General features: G+C 52.8%; 7 non-coding genes across 7 annotated transcripts; all 7 read right to left on the bottom strand.

Moving 5' to 3' along the window:
• Positions 1-11,872: 11,872 nt before the first annotated feature.
• TRNAT-UGU (transfer RNA threonine (anticodon UGU)) lies at positions 11,873-11,945 on the bottom strand. The gene has a single exon. It is a non-coding gene; the product is annotated as a tRNA-Thr (tRNA).
• Positions 11,946-12,044: 99 nt separating this feature from the next.
• On the bottom strand, positions 12,045-12,127 carry TRNAL-CAG (transfer RNA leucine (anticodon CAG)). Its single transcript has one exon. It is a non-coding gene; the product is annotated as a tRNA-Leu (tRNA).
• A 612-nt stretch (positions 12,128-12,739) lies between these two features.
• TRNAT-UGU (transfer RNA threonine (anticodon UGU)) lies at positions 12,740-12,812 on the bottom strand. The gene has a single exon. It is a non-coding gene; the product is annotated as a tRNA-Thr (tRNA).
• Positions 12,813-12,911: 99 nt separating this feature from the next.
• On the bottom strand, positions 12,912-12,994 carry TRNAL-CAG (transfer RNA leucine (anticodon CAG)). Its single transcript has one exon. It is a non-coding gene; the product is annotated as a tRNA-Leu (tRNA).
• Positions 12,995-13,606: 612 nt separating this feature from the next.
• Positions 13,607-13,679, bottom strand: TRNAT-UGU (transfer RNA threonine (anticodon UGU)). The gene has a single exon. It is a non-coding gene; the product is annotated as a tRNA-Thr (tRNA).
• A 99-nt stretch (positions 13,680-13,778) lies between these two features.
• TRNAL-CAG (transfer RNA leucine (anticodon CAG)) lies at positions 13,779-13,861 on the bottom strand. Its single transcript has one exon. It is a non-coding gene; the product is annotated as a tRNA-Leu (tRNA).
• A 613-nt stretch (positions 13,862-14,474) lies between these two features.
• Positions 14,475-14,547, bottom strand: TRNAT-UGU (transfer RNA threonine (anticodon UGU)). The gene has a single exon. It is a non-coding gene; the product is annotated as a tRNA-Thr (tRNA).
• Positions 14,548-14,573: the final 26 nt, after the last annotated feature.

The following is a 14,573-nucleotide window of genomic DNA, read 5'->3' as shown; positions in this document are numbered from 1 at the left end:
CTGGTTGTCAAGCGGTTCCTAAAATCCACCATCCCACTGCAAGACATCCTTAAAATGTCACGTAAACTGTGCATGCATTTCAGCCATTCCTACACCGCAAAGAACACCCTCATTGAGCTGCAGCGGCAGAACGGAATTCCACAGCATCGCCTGATCTGCGACGTTGCAACAAGGTGGAATTCAACCCTACACATGTTAGACCGCCTTTACGAGCAGCGAAAGGCCATCACCGATTTCCTGATGTTACAAGCGGATAAAGGTACTCCCCTGTGTAACTTAGATGTCAGCCATTGGCAGCTCATGCGTGACACCTGCCGCTTGCTCAGGCCCTTTGAGGAGGCCACGCTATTCGTGAGTCGGCAGGACTATGGGATGAACGACGTCATTCCTCTGTTGCACGTCCTGGAACAAATGCTGTTAACAATGGCTGGTCAGGGTGCGGTAGACGTGGCGCACAGATCTCAACGCCACATGACCCCTGTGGGGGCAGGACAGGAAGAAGAGGAGGAGGTAGAGGAGGACATTTGTGCTCAGGAATTATTGAGTGAAATGGGTGGTTTTTCCACTCAGCGGACAGGAGTGGAGGAGCAGGAGCATCTGGTAGAGGAGGAGGAGGAGGAGACAGAGGACCCAGACGCACCGTGGCAGTATGCTGTGGAGATGGAGGCAGGGAGTCCCTCGCATTCCTTGGCACAAATGGCCCATAGCATGCTCGGTTGCTTGCGTAGCGACAGCCGAATAATAACCATCAGACAGAGGGATGACTTTTGGCTGTCCACCTTGTTGGACCCTCGCTACCGGTCCAAAATGGTGGCCTTTTTCACACCTGCTGAGAGGGAGGCCAAAATTACGTACTATAAAAACCACCTATGTAGTCAGTTGGTCTCTGCCTTTGTGCGCCAACGTCCATCCTCAGACACTGTGGGCCCTGTGCGCTCGCGTTCCGCTGGCATGGCAGCAGGGGAGGGGTGGGGTGGTAGGAGCAGTGGCAGCTCCACCAGCAGTGGCTGCCTCAGTCTGCAGTCGATGATGAGTAGCTTTCTTCACCAGCGCAGTGAGGAAACTACTAACCAGCCGCAGCAGCAGCAGCAGCATCAGGTGGACCTGGAGCAGGAGCTCAAACAACAGGCTTGGGCCTACTTGGACAGCACCCTGCCAACCGAGGTAGACAATCCCCTTGACTACTGGGCAACGAAACTTGACCTTTGGCCCCAACTAGCTGAATTTGCCCTTGAAAGGCTGTCATGCCCGGCCAGTAGCGTGGCATCGGAGCGCGTGTTTAGTGCGGCAGGAGGTATTGTAACTCCGCGGAGGACACGACTGTCCACCCAAAGTGTGGAGAGACTCACGTTTGTGAAAATGAATCAGGCGTGGATTAGTCTGGATTTCAAACCACCAGTTCCTGACACAACTGACTAAATCCGCCATGAATCATGCCTCAAACATGTGCCACTTTCAGGTCTCCTCACACTGCTGGTGTGTTTAATTTTTTGACATAGGGTGCTGGCAGATTACGGGCCTCCTATAGCTGCTGCCAGGCCCCTAATCTGCCATGGGCCCCTATATACCGCCTCCTCATGCTGCTGCCAGGTCCAGAGTCTCTCATGGGTCCCTGTACGGCCTCCCATTGCTGCTGTCTCCATCGCCACACTCTGCCATGTGCCACTTTCAGGTCTCCTCACACACTGCTGGTGTGTAGAATTTTTTGACATAGGGTGCTGGCAGATTATGGGCCTCCTATAGCTGCTGCCAGGCCCCTAATCTGCCATAGGCCCCTATATACCGCTTCCTCATGCTGCTGCCAGGTCCAGAGTCTCTCATGGGTCCCTGTACGGCCTCCCATTGCTGCTGTCTCCATCGCCACACTCTGCCATGTGCCACTTTCAGGTCTCCTCACACACTGCTGGTGTGTTAAATTTTTTGACATAGGGTGCAGGCAGATTACGGGCCTCACATAGCTGCTGCCAGGCCCCTAATCTGCCATGGGCCCCTATATACCGCCTCCTCATGCTGCTGCCAAGTCTAGAGTCTCTCATGGGTCCCTGTACGGCCTCCCATTGCTGCTGTCTCCATCGCCACACTCTGCTGCCATGTGCCACTTTCAGGTCTCTTCACACTGCTGGTGTGTTAAATTTTTTGACATAGGGTGCAGGCAGATTACGGGCCTCACATAGCTGCTGCCAGGCCCCTAATCTGCCATGGGCCCCTATATACCGCCTCCTCATGCTGCTGCCAAGTCCAGAGTCTCTCATGGGTCCCTGTACGGCCTCCCATTGCTGCTGTCTCCATCGCCACACTCTGCTGCCATGTGCCACTTTCAGGTCTCTTCACACTGCTGGTGTGTTAAATTTTTTGACATAGGGTGCAGGCAGATTACGGGCCTCACATAGCTGCTGCCAGGCCCCTAATCTGCCATGGGCCCCTATATACCGCCTCCTCATGCTGCTGCCAAGTCCAGAGTCTGTCATGGGTCCCTGTATGGCCTCCCATTGCTGCTGTCTCCATCGCCACACTCTGCTGCCATGTGCCACTTTCAGGTCTCTTCACACTGCTGGTGTGTTAAATTTTTTGACATAGGGTGCAGGCAGATTACGGGCCTCACATAGCTGCTGCCAGGCCCCTAATCTGCCATGGGCCCCTATATACCGCCTCCTCATGCTGCTGCCAAGTCTAGAGTCTCTCATGGGTCCCTGTACGGCCTCCCATTGCTGCTGTCTCCATCGCCACACTCTGCTGCCATGTGCCACTTTCAGGTCTCTTCACACTGCTGGTGTGTTAAATTTTTTGACATAGGGTGCAGGCAGATTACGGGCCTCACATAGCTGCTGCCAGGCCCCTAATCTGCCATGGGCCCCTATATACCGCCTCCTCATGCTGCTGCCAAGTCCAGAGTCTGTCATGGGTCCCTGTATGGCCTCCCATTGCTGCTGTCTCCATCGCCACACTCTGCTGCCATGTGCCACTTTCAGGTCTCTTCACACTGCTGGTGTGTTAAATTTTTTGACATAGGGTGCAGGCAGATTACGGGCCTCACATAGCTGCTGCCAGGCCCCTAATCTGCCATGGGCCCCTATATACCGCCTCCTCATGCTGCTGCCAAGTCCAGAGTCTGTCATGGGTCCCTGTATGGCCTCCCATTGCTGCTGTCTCCATCGCCACACTCTGCTGCCATGTGCCACTTTCAGGTCTCTTCACACTGCTGGTGTGTTAAATTTTTTGACATAGGGTGCAGGCAGATTACGGGCCTCACATAGCTGCTGCCAGGCCCCTAATCTGCCATGGGCCCCTATATACCGCCTCCTCATGCTGCTGCCAAGTCTAGAGTCTGTCATGGGTCCCTGTACGGCCTCCCATTGCTGCTGTCTCCATCGCCACACTCTGCTGCCATGTGCCACTTTCAGGTCTCCTCACACTGCTGGTGTGTAGAATTTTTTGACATAGGGTGCTGGCAGATTATGGGCCTCCTATAGCTGCTGCCAGGCCCCTAATCTGCCATAGGCCCCTATATACCGCCTCCTCATGCTGCTGCCAGGTCCAGAGTCTCTCATGGGTCCCTGTACGGCCTCCCATTGCTGCTGTCTCCATCGCCACACTCTGCTGCCATGTGCCACTTTCAGGTCTCTTCACACTGCTGGTGTGTTAAATTTTTTGACATAGGGTGCAGGCAGATTACGGGCCTCACATAGCTGCTGCCAGGCCCCTAATCTGCCATGGGCCCCTATATACCGCCTCCTCATGCTGCTGCCAAGTCCAGAGTCTGTCATGGGTCCCTGTATGGCCTCCCATTGCTGCTGTCTCCATCGCCACACTCTGCTGCCATGTGCCACTTTCAGGTCTCTTCACACTGCTGGTGTGTTAAATTTTTTGACATAGGGTGCAGGCAGATTACGGGCCTCACATAGCTGCTGCCAGGCCCCTAATCTGCCATGGGCCCCTATATACCGCCTCCTCATGCTGCTGCCAAGTCTAGAGTCTCTCATGGGTCCCTGTACGGCCTCCCATTGCTGCTGTCTCCATCGCCACACTCTGCTGCCATGTGCCACTTTCAGGTCTCCTCACACTGCTGGTGTGTAGAATTTTTTGACATAGGGTGCTGGCAGATTATGGGCCTCCTATAGCTGCTGCCAGGCCCCTAATCTGCCATAGGCCCCTATATACCGCCTCCTCATGCTGCTGCCAGGTCCAGAGTCTCTCATGGGTCCCTGTACGGCCTCCCATTGCTGCTGTCTCCATCGCCACACTCTGCTGCCATGTGCCACTTTCAGGTCTCTTCACACTGCTGGTGTGTTAAATTTTTTGACATAGGGTGCAGGCAGATTACGGGCCTCACATAGCTGCTGCCAGGCCCCTAATCTGCCATGGGCCCCTATATACCGCCTCCTCATGCTGCTGCCAAGTCCAGAGTCTGTCATGGGTCCCTGTATGGCCTCCCATTGCTGCTGTCTCCATCGCCACACTCTGCTGCCATGTGCCACTTTCAGGTCTCTTCACACTGCTGGTGTGTTAAATTTTTTGACATAGGGTGCAGGCAGATTACGGGCCTCACATAGCTGCTGCCAGGCCCCTAATCTGCCATGGGCCCCTATATACCGCCTCCTCATGCTGCTGCCAAGTCTAGAGTCTCTCATGGGTCCCTGTACGGCCTCCCATTGCTGCTGTCTCCATCGCCACACTCTGCTGCCATGTGCCACTTTCAGGTCTCCTCACACTGCTGGTGTGTAGAATTTTTTGACATAGGGTGCTGGCAGATTATGGGCCTCCTATAGCTGCTGCCAGGCCCCTAATCTGCCATAGGCCCCTATATACCGCCTCCTCATGCTGCTGCCAGGTCCAGAGTCTCTCATGGGTCCCTGTACGGCCTCCCATTGCTGCTGTCTCCATCGCCACACTCTGCTGCCATGTGCCACTTTCAGGTCTCTTCACACTGCTGGTGTGTTAAATTTTTTGACATAGGGTGCAGGCAGATTACGGGCCTCACATAGCTGCTGCCAGGCCCCTAATCTGCCATGGGCCCCTATATACCGCCTCCTCATGCTGCTGCCAAGTCCAGAGTCTGTCATGGGTCCCTGTATGGCCTCCCATTGCTGCTGTCTCCATCGCCACACTCTGCTGCCATGTGCCACTTTCAGGTCTCTTCACACTGCTGGTGTGTTAAATTTTTTGACATAGGGTGCAGGCAGATTACGGGCCTCACATAGCTGCTGCCAGGCCCCTAATCTGCCATGGGCCCCTATATACCGCCTCCTCATGCTGCTGCCAAGTCTAGAGTCTCTCATGGGTCCCTGTACGGCCTCCCATTGCTGCTGTCTCCATCGCCACACTCTGCTGCCATGTGCCACTTTCAGGTCTCCTCACACTGCTGGTGTGTAGAATTTTTTGACATAGGGTGCTGGCAGATTATGGGCCTCCTATAGCTGCTGCCAGGCCCCTAATCTGCCATAGGCCCCTATATACCGCCTCCTCATGCTGCTGCCAGGTCCAGAGTCTCTCATGGGTCCCTGTACGGCCTCCCATTGCTGCTGTCTCCATCGCCACACTCTGCTGCCATGTGCCACTTTCAGGTCTCTTCACACTGCTGGTGTGTTAAATTTTTTGACATAGGGTGCAGGCAGATTACGGGCCTCACATAGCTGCTGCCAGGCCCCTAATCTGCCATGGGCCCCTATATACCGCCTCCTCATGCTGCTGCCAAGTCCAGAGTCTGTCATGGGTCCCTGTATGGCCTCCCATTGCTGCTGTCTCCATCGCCACACTCTGCTGCCATGTGCCACTTTCAGGTCTCTTCACACTGCTGGTGTGTTAAATTTTTTGACATAGGGTGCAGGCAGATTACGGGCCTCACATAGCTGCTGCCAGGCCCCTAATCTGCCATGGGCCCCTATATACCGCCTCCTCATGCTGCTGCCAAGTCTAGAGTCTCTCATGGGTCCCTGTACGGCCTCCCATTGCTGCTGTCTCCATCGCCACACTCTGCTGCCATGTGCCACTTTCAGGTCTCTTCACACTGCTGGTGTGTTAAATTTTTTGACATAGGGTGCAGGCAGATTACGGGCCTCACATAGCTGCTGCCAGGCCCCTAATCTGCCATGGGCCCCTATATACCGCCTCCTCATGCTGCTGCCAAGTCCAGAGTCTGTCATGGGTCCCTGTATGGCCTCCCATTGCTGCTGTCTCCATCGCCACACTCTGCTGCCATGTGCCACTTTCAGGTCTCTTCACACTGCTGGTGTGTTAAATTTTTTGACATAGGGTGCAGGCAGATTACGGGCCTCACATAGCTGCTGCCAGGCCCCTAATCTGCCATGGGCCCCTATATACCGCCTCCTCATGCTGCTGCCAAGTCCAGAGTCTGTCATGGGTCCCTGTATGGCCTCCCATTGCTGCTGTCTCCATCGCCACACTCTGCTGCCATGTGCCACTTTCAGGTCTCTTCACACTGCTGGTGTGTTAAATTTTTTGACATAGGGTGCAGGCAGATTACGGGCCTCACATAGCTGCTGCCAGGCCCCTAATCTGCCATGGGCCCCTATATACCGCCTCCTCATGCTGCTGCCAAGTCTAGAGTCTGTCATGGGTCCCTGTACGGCCTCCCATTGCTGCTGTCTCCATCGCCACACTCTGCTGCCATGTGCCACTTTCAGGTCTCCTCACACTGCTGGTGTGTAGAATTTTTTGACATAGGGTGCTGGCAGATTATGGGCCTCCTATAGCTGCTGCCAGGCCCCTAATCTGCCATAGGCCCCTATATACCGCCTCCTCATGCTGCTGCCAGGTCCAGAGTCTCTCATGGGTCCCTGTACGGCCTCCCATTGCTGCTGTCTCCATCGCCACACTCTGCTGCCATGTGCCACTTTCAGGTCTCTTCACACTGCTGGTGTGTTAAATTTTTTGACATAGGGTGCAGGCAGATTACGGGCCTCACATAGCTGCTGCCAGGCCCCTAATCTGCCATGGGCCCCTATATACCGCCTCCTCATGCTGCTGCCAAGTCCAGAGTCTGTCATGGGTCCCTGTATGGCCTCCCATTGCTGCTGTCTCCATCGCCACACTCTGCTGCCATGTGCCACTTTCAGGTCTCTTCACACTGCTGGTGTGTTAAATTTTTTGACATAGGGTGCAGGCAGATTACGGGCCTCACATAGCTGCTGCCAGGCCCCTAATCTGCCATGGGCCCCTATATACCGCCTCCTCATAATGCTGCCAAGTCTAGAGTCTCTCATGGGTCCCTGTACGGCCTCCCATTGCTGCTGTCTCCATCGCCACACTCTGCTGCCATGTGCCACTTTCAGGTCTCTTCACACTGCTGGTGTGTTAAATTTTTTGACATAGGGTGCAGGCAGATTACGGGCCTCACATAGCTGCTGCCAGGCCCCTAATCTGCCATGGGCCCCTATATACCGCCTCCTCATGCTGCTGCCAAGTCCAGAGTCTGTCATGGGTCCCTGTATGGCCTCCCATTGCTGCTGTCTCCATCGCCACACTCTGCTGCCATGTGCCACTTTCAGGTCTCTTCACACTGCTGGTGTGTTAAATTTTTTGACATAGGGTGCAGGCAGATTACGGGCCTCACATAGCTGCTGCCAGGCCCCTAATCTGCCATGGGCCCCTATATACCGCCTCCTCATGCTGCTGCCAAGTCCAGAGTCTGTCATGGGTCCCTGTATGGCCTCCCATTGCTGCTGTCTCCATCGCCACACTCTGCTGCCATGTGCCACTTTCAGGTCTCTTCACACTGCTGGTGTGTTAAATTTTTTGACATAGGGTGCAGGCAGATTACGGGCCTCACATAGCTGCTGCCAGGCCCCTAATCTGCCATGGGCCCCTATATACCGCCTCCTCATGCTGCTGCCAAGTCTAGAGTCTGTCATGGGTCCCTGTACGGCCTCCCATTGCTGCTGTCTCCATCGCCACACTCTGCTGCCATGTGCCACTTTCAGGTCTCCTCACACTGCTGGTGTGTAGAATTTTTTGACATAGGGTGCTGGCAGATTATGGGCCTCCTATAGCTGCTGCCAGGCCCCTAATCTGCCATAGGCCCCTATATACCGCCTCCTCATGCTGCTGCCAGGTCCAGAGTCTCTCATGGGTCCCTGTACGGCCTCCCATTGCTGCTGTCTCCATCGCCACACTCTGCTGCCATGTGCCACTTTCAGGTCTCTTCACACTGCTGGTGTGTTAAATTTTTTGACATAGGGTGCAGGCAGATTACGGGCCTCACATAGCTGCTGCCAGGCCCCTAATCTGCCATGGGCCCCTATATACCGCCTCCTCATGCTGCTGCCAAGTCCAGAGTCTGTCATGGGTCCCTGTATGGCCTCCCATTGCTGCTGTCTCCATCGCCACACTCTGCTGCCATGTGCCACTTTCAGGTCTCTTCACACTGCTGGTGTGTTAAATTTTTTGACATAGGGTGCAGGCAGATTACGGGCCTCACATAGCTGCTGCCAGGCCCCTAATCTGCCATGGGCCCCTATATACCGCCTCCTCATGCTGCTGCCAAGTCTAGAGTCTCTCATGGGTCCCTGTACGGCCTCCCATTGCTGCTGTCTCCATCGCCACACTCTGCTGCCATGTGCCACTTTCAGGTCTCTTCACACTGCTGGTGTGTTAAATTTTTTGACATAGGGTGCAGGCAGATTACGGGCCTCACATAGCTGCTGCCAGGCCCCTAATCTGCCATGGGCCCCTATATACCGCCTCCTCATGCTGCTGCCAAGTCCAGAGTCTGTCATGGGTCCCTGTATGGCCTCCCATTGCTGCTGTCTCCATCGCCACACTCTGCTGCCATGTGCCACTTTCAGGTCTCTTCACACTGCTGGTGTGTTAAATTTTTTGACATAGGGTGCAGGCAGATTACGGGCCTCACATAGCTGCTGCCAGGCCCCTAATCTGCCATGGGCCCCTATATACCGCCTCCTCATGCTGCTGCCAAGTCCAGAGTCTGTCATGGGTCCCTGTATGGCCTCCCATTGCTGCTGTCTCCATCGCCACACTCTGCTGCCATGTGCCACTTTCAGGTCTCTTCACACTGCTGGTGTGTTAAATTTTTTGACATAGGGTGCAGGCAGATTACGGGCCTCACATAGCTGCTGCCAGGCCCCTAATCTGCCATGGGCCCCTATATACCGCCTCCTCATGCTGCTGCCAAGTCTAGAGTCTGTCATGGGTCCCTGTACGGCCTCCCATTGCTGCTGTCTCCATCGCCACACTCTGCTGCCATGTGCCACTTTCAGGTCTCCTCACACTGCTGGTGTGTAGAATTTTTTGACATAGGGTGCTGGCAGATTATGGGCCTCCTATAGCTGCTGCCAGGCCCCTAATCTGCCATAGGCCCCTATATACCGCCTCCTCATGCTGCTGCCAGGTCCAGAGTCTCTCATGGGTCCCTGTACGGCCTCCCATTGCTGCTGTCTCCATCGCCACACTCTGCTGCCATGTGCCACTTTCAGGTCTCTTCACACTGCTGGTGTGTTAAATTTTTTGACATAGGGTGCAGGCAGATTACGGGCCTCACATAGCTGCTGCCAGGCCCCTAATCTGCCATGGGCCCCTATATACCGCCTCCTCATGCTGCTGCCAAGTCTAGAGTCTGTCATGGGTCCCTGTACGGCCTCCCATTGCTGCTGTCTCCATCGCCACACTCTGCTGCCATGTGCCACTTTCAGGTCTCCTCACACTGCTGGTGTGTAGAATTTTTTGACATAGGGTGCTGGCAGATTATGGGCCTCCTATAGCTGCTGCCAGGCCCCTAATCTGCCATAGGCCCCTATATACCGCCTCCTCATGCTGCTGCCAGGTCCAGAGTCTCTCATGGGTCCCTGTACGGCCTCCCATTGCTGCTGTCTCCATCGCCACACTCTGCTGCCATGTGCCACTTTCAGGTCTCTTCACACTGCTGGTGTGTTAAATTTTTTGACATAGGGTGCAGGCAGATTACGGGCCTCACATAGCTGCTGCCAGGCCCCTAATCTGCCATGGGCCCCTATATACCGCCTCCTCATGCTGCTGCCAAGTCTAGAGTCTGTCATGGGTCCCTGTACGGCCTCCCATTGCTGCTGTCTCCATCGCCACACTCTGCTGCCATGTGCCACTTTCAGGTCTCCTCACACTGCTGGTGTGTAGAATTTTTTGACATAGGGTGCTGGCAGATTATGGGCCTCCTATAGCTGCTGCCAGGCCCCTAATCTGCCATAGGCCCCTATATACCGCCTCCTCATGCTGCTGCCAGGTCCAGAGTCTCTCATGGGTCCCTGTACGGCCTCCCATTGCTGCTGTCTCCATCGCCACACTCTGCTGCCATGTGCCACTTTCAGGTCTCTTCACACTGCTGGTGTGTTAAATTTTTTGACATAGGGTGCAGGCAGATTACGGGCCTCACATAGCTGCTGCCAGGCCCCTAATCTGCCATGGGCCCCTATATACCGCCTCCTCATGCTGCTGCCAAGTCCAGAGTCTGTCATGGGTCCCTGTATGGCCTCCCATTGCTGCTGTCTCCATCGCCACACTCTGCTGCCATGTGCCACTTTCAGGTCTCTTCACACTGCTGGTGTGTTAAATTTTTTGACATAGGGTGCAGGCAGATTACGGGCCTCACATAGCTGCTGCCAGGCCCCTAATCTGCCATGGGCCCCTATATACCGCCTCCTCATGCTGCTGCCAAGTCTAGAGTCTCTCATGGGTCCCTGTACGGCCTCCCATTGCTGCTGTCTCCATCGCCACACTCTGCTGCCATGTGCCACTTTCAGGTCTCTTCACACTGCTGGTGTGTTAAATTTTTTGACATAGGGTGCAGGCAGATTACGGGCCTCACATAGCTGCTGCCAGACATGTAATCTGCCATGGGCCCCCGTACCGACTCCTCATGCTGTGACGTTGCAACAAGGTGGAATTCAACCCTACATATGTTAGACCGCCTTTACGAACAGCTAAAGGCCATCACAGATTTCCTGATGTTAAAAGCGGATAAAGGTACTCCCTGTGTAACTTAGATGTCAGCCATTGGCAGCTCATGTGTGACACCTGCGCTTGCTCAGGCCCTTTGAGGAGGCCACGCTATTCGTGAGTCGGCAGGACTATGGGATGAATGAGGTCAAATCGGCCATGGGCCCCCGTACCGCCTGTTCACGCTGATGCTGGTCCCACAGTGTGACCTGGGTCCCTGTACGGCCTTCCATTGCTTCCACTCTGCCATGTGCCACTTTGAAATCTCCTCACACTCCTGCGGTTGTCCATTTTGTCATAGGTTGCTGGCAGATTACAGGCCTTCCATAGGTGCCACCAAGCCCCATATCGGCCATGGGCCCCCGTACCGCCTGGTCACGCTGCTGCTGGGCCCATAGTGTGACCTGGGTCCCTGTACCGCCTCCCATTGCTCCCACTCTGCCATGTGCCACTTTCAGGTCTCCTCACGCTCCTGCTGGTTTCCATTTTGTCATAGGTTGCTGTATGGCCTCCCATTGCTGCTGCCTCCACCGCCACACTGTGGCTCCAAACACTGGTTTTGGCCCCGTGACTGGCCAAAGGAGTGAAGTGTGCAGTGATTCTAAGATCGACGGCACTCATCTGCATGTCATACTGACAGACAGTATTATTTCTCTTCCCCAGCAGACTCCAAGGGCATTTAAATTAAAGGTACAGTGTTCTGCACTAATATTAAGTCTCTCTGAAGCCTAGAAACACCCTTTTTTAAGTTAAATTCACAGCGAATTTATTCGACTCGAATCGAATATTGTCCACGAATTCGCCGAATCAGTCGAATCGAATTTTTCATTTCTTCGCTCATCTCTAATCATAACCTTACGTTACCTTGGGCCTTTTGGGGGAAAATCTAATTATGCCAATTTGCGAGCTACGGTTCCCGAAAATGGCAGAAAGGCCCCAGCGAGATTTGAACTCGCGACCTCTGGTCTACAAGACCAGTGCTCTAACCCCTGAGCTATGGAGCCCTATTTTTCTAATGTTGGACAGCATTTTTTTTGCACTAGAGCTAGAGCACTAAAGGAGCAAGAGAACCTAAAGAGCAAGCTGTGAAAAGCTGAAACTGCTGTCAGAAGTTGGATTCGAACCCACGCCTCCAGTGGAGACTGCGACCTGAACGCAGCGCCTTAGACCGCTCGGCCATCCTGACCTGTTGAGGAGTGCTTTAGCAAGATCCCGTGATGCTCATATGTAGTCTAATGTGCTGCTATCTCTGCGGAGGCCTACGTGTCAACGTTTAGGCTTCATGTCACTCTTCCGCCTGGAGCTCAAGGAACAAAAGAAATCTGTTGAACGTCACATGATGGAGAAAATGCTCTACAACAAGCCTCACCCTTTTCACCTTTTTCTTGCTACCTTCCTCATGTACAAAGCATTGGAAGAAAAATACAAAGACACATGTTAAAAGTGCAAAAGTAGTATCTTAATACAAGGATACGCAGATATCCAGCGTCTTGCAGTTAGCAAGATATCTCTCTTTGCTTGAATTGCACTTTTCTTTCCATGCGGATAGCGAGCGTCTTGCAGTTAGCAAGATATCTGTTTGCTTGAATTGCACTCTTCTTTCCATGCAGAATTAGAGAGCGAGTCTTTGTAGCAGATGTTATCTCTTTCAAGATGTGGTGAAATTCAAGTTGTCCTAACCATTAAATTTCATTATCTCGAGGCCTTCATATAGTCATAACCTTACGTTACCTTGGGCCTTTTGGGGAAAAATCTAATTATGCCAATTTGCGAGCTACGGTTCCCGAAAATGGAAGAAAGGCCCCAGCGAGATTTGAACTCGCGACCTCTGGTTTACAAGACCAGTGCTCTAACCCCTGAGCTATGGAGCCCTATTTTTCTAATGTTGGACAGCATTTTTTTTGCACTAGAGCTAGAGCGCTAAAGGAGCAAGAGAACCTAAAGAGCAAGCTGTGAAAAGCTGAAACTGCTGTCAGAAGTGGGATTCGAACCCACGCCTCCAGTGGAGACTGCGACCTGAACGCAGCGCCTTAGACCGCTCGGCCATCCTGACCTGTTGAGGAGTGCTTTAGCAAGATCCCGTGATGCTCATATGTAGTCTAATGTGCTGCTATCTCTGCGGAGGCCTACGTCTCAACGTTTTGGCTTCATGTCGCTCTTCCGCCTGGAGCTCAAGGAACAAAAGAAATCTGTTGAACGTCATATGATGGAGAAAATGCTCTACAACAAGCCTCACCCTTTTCACCTTTTTCTTGCTACCTTCCTCATGTACAAAGCATTGGAAGAAAAATACAAAGACACATGTTAAAAGTGCAAAAGTAGTATCTTAATACAAGGATACGCAGATATCCAGCGTCTTGCAGTTAGCAAGATATCTCTCTTTGCTTGAATTGCACTTTTCTTTCCATGCGGATAGCGAGCGTCTTGCAGTTAGCAATATATCTGTTTGCTTGAATTGCACTTTTCTTTCCATGCAGAATTAGAGAGCAAGTCTTTGTAGCAGATGTTATCTCTTTCAAGATGTGGTGAAATTCAAGTTGTCCTAACCATTAAATTTCATTATCTCGAGGCCTTCATATAGTCATAACCTTACGTTACCTTGGGCCTTTTGGGGAAAAATCTAATTATGCCAATTTGCGAGCTACGGTTCCCGAAAATGGCAGAAAGGCCCCAGCGAGATTTGAACTCGCGACCTCTGGTTTACAAGACCAGTGCTCTAACCCCTGAGCTATGGAGCCCTATTTTTCTAATGTTGGACAGCATTTTTTTTGCACTAGAGCTAGAGCGCTAAAGAAGCAAGAGAACCTAAAGAGCAAGCTGTGAAAAGCAGAAACTGCTGTCAGAAGTGGGATTCGAACCCACGCCTCCAGTGGAGACTGCGACCTGAACGCAGCGCCTTAGACCGCTCGGCCATCCTGACCTGTTGAGGAGTGCTTTAGCAAGATCCCGTGATGCTCATATGTAGTCTAATGTGCTGCTATCTCTGCGGAGGCCTACGTGTCAACGTTTAGGCTTCATGTCACTCTTCCGCCTGGAGCTCAAGGAACAAAAGAAATCTGTTGAACGTCACATGATGCAGAAAATGCTCTACAACAAGCCTCACCCTTTTCACCTTTTTCTTGCTACCTTCCTCATGTACAAAGCATTGGAAGAAAAATACAAAGACACATGTTAAAAGTGCAAAAGTAGTATCTTAATACAAGGACACGCAGATATCCAGCGTCCTGCAGTTAGCAAGATATCTCTCTTTGCTTGAATTGCACTTTTCTTTCCATGCGGATAGCGAGCGTCTTGCAGTTAGCAAGATATCTGTTTGCTTGAATTGCACTCTTCTTTCCATGCAGAATTAGAGAGCAAGTCTTTGTAGCAGATGTTATCTCTTTCAAGATGTGGGGAAATTCAAGTTGTCCTAACCTTTAGATTTCATAATCTCGAGGCCTTCATATAGTCATAACCTAACCGTTACCTTGGGCCTTTTGGGGAAAAATCTAATTATGCCAATTTGCGAGCTACGGTTCCTGAAAACGGCAGAAAGGCCCCAGTGAGATTTGAACTCGCGACCCCTGGTTTACAAGACCAGTGCTCTAACCCCTGAGCTATGGAGCCCTGTTTTTCTAATTTTGGACAGCATT

This window comes from Staurois parvus, unplaced genomic scaffold (genome assembly GCF_062004578.1).
Source record: "Staurois parvus isolate SC_StPar_1 unplaced genomic scaffold, SC_StPar_1.0 ptg000151l, whole genome shotgun sequence".
NCBI lineage: Eukaryota > Metazoa > Chordata > Amphibia > Anura > Ranidae > Staurois > Staurois parvus.
The sequence above is the reverse complement of the archived record's forward strand: the minus strand, read 5'-3'. Positions and strand labels throughout refer to the sequence as shown.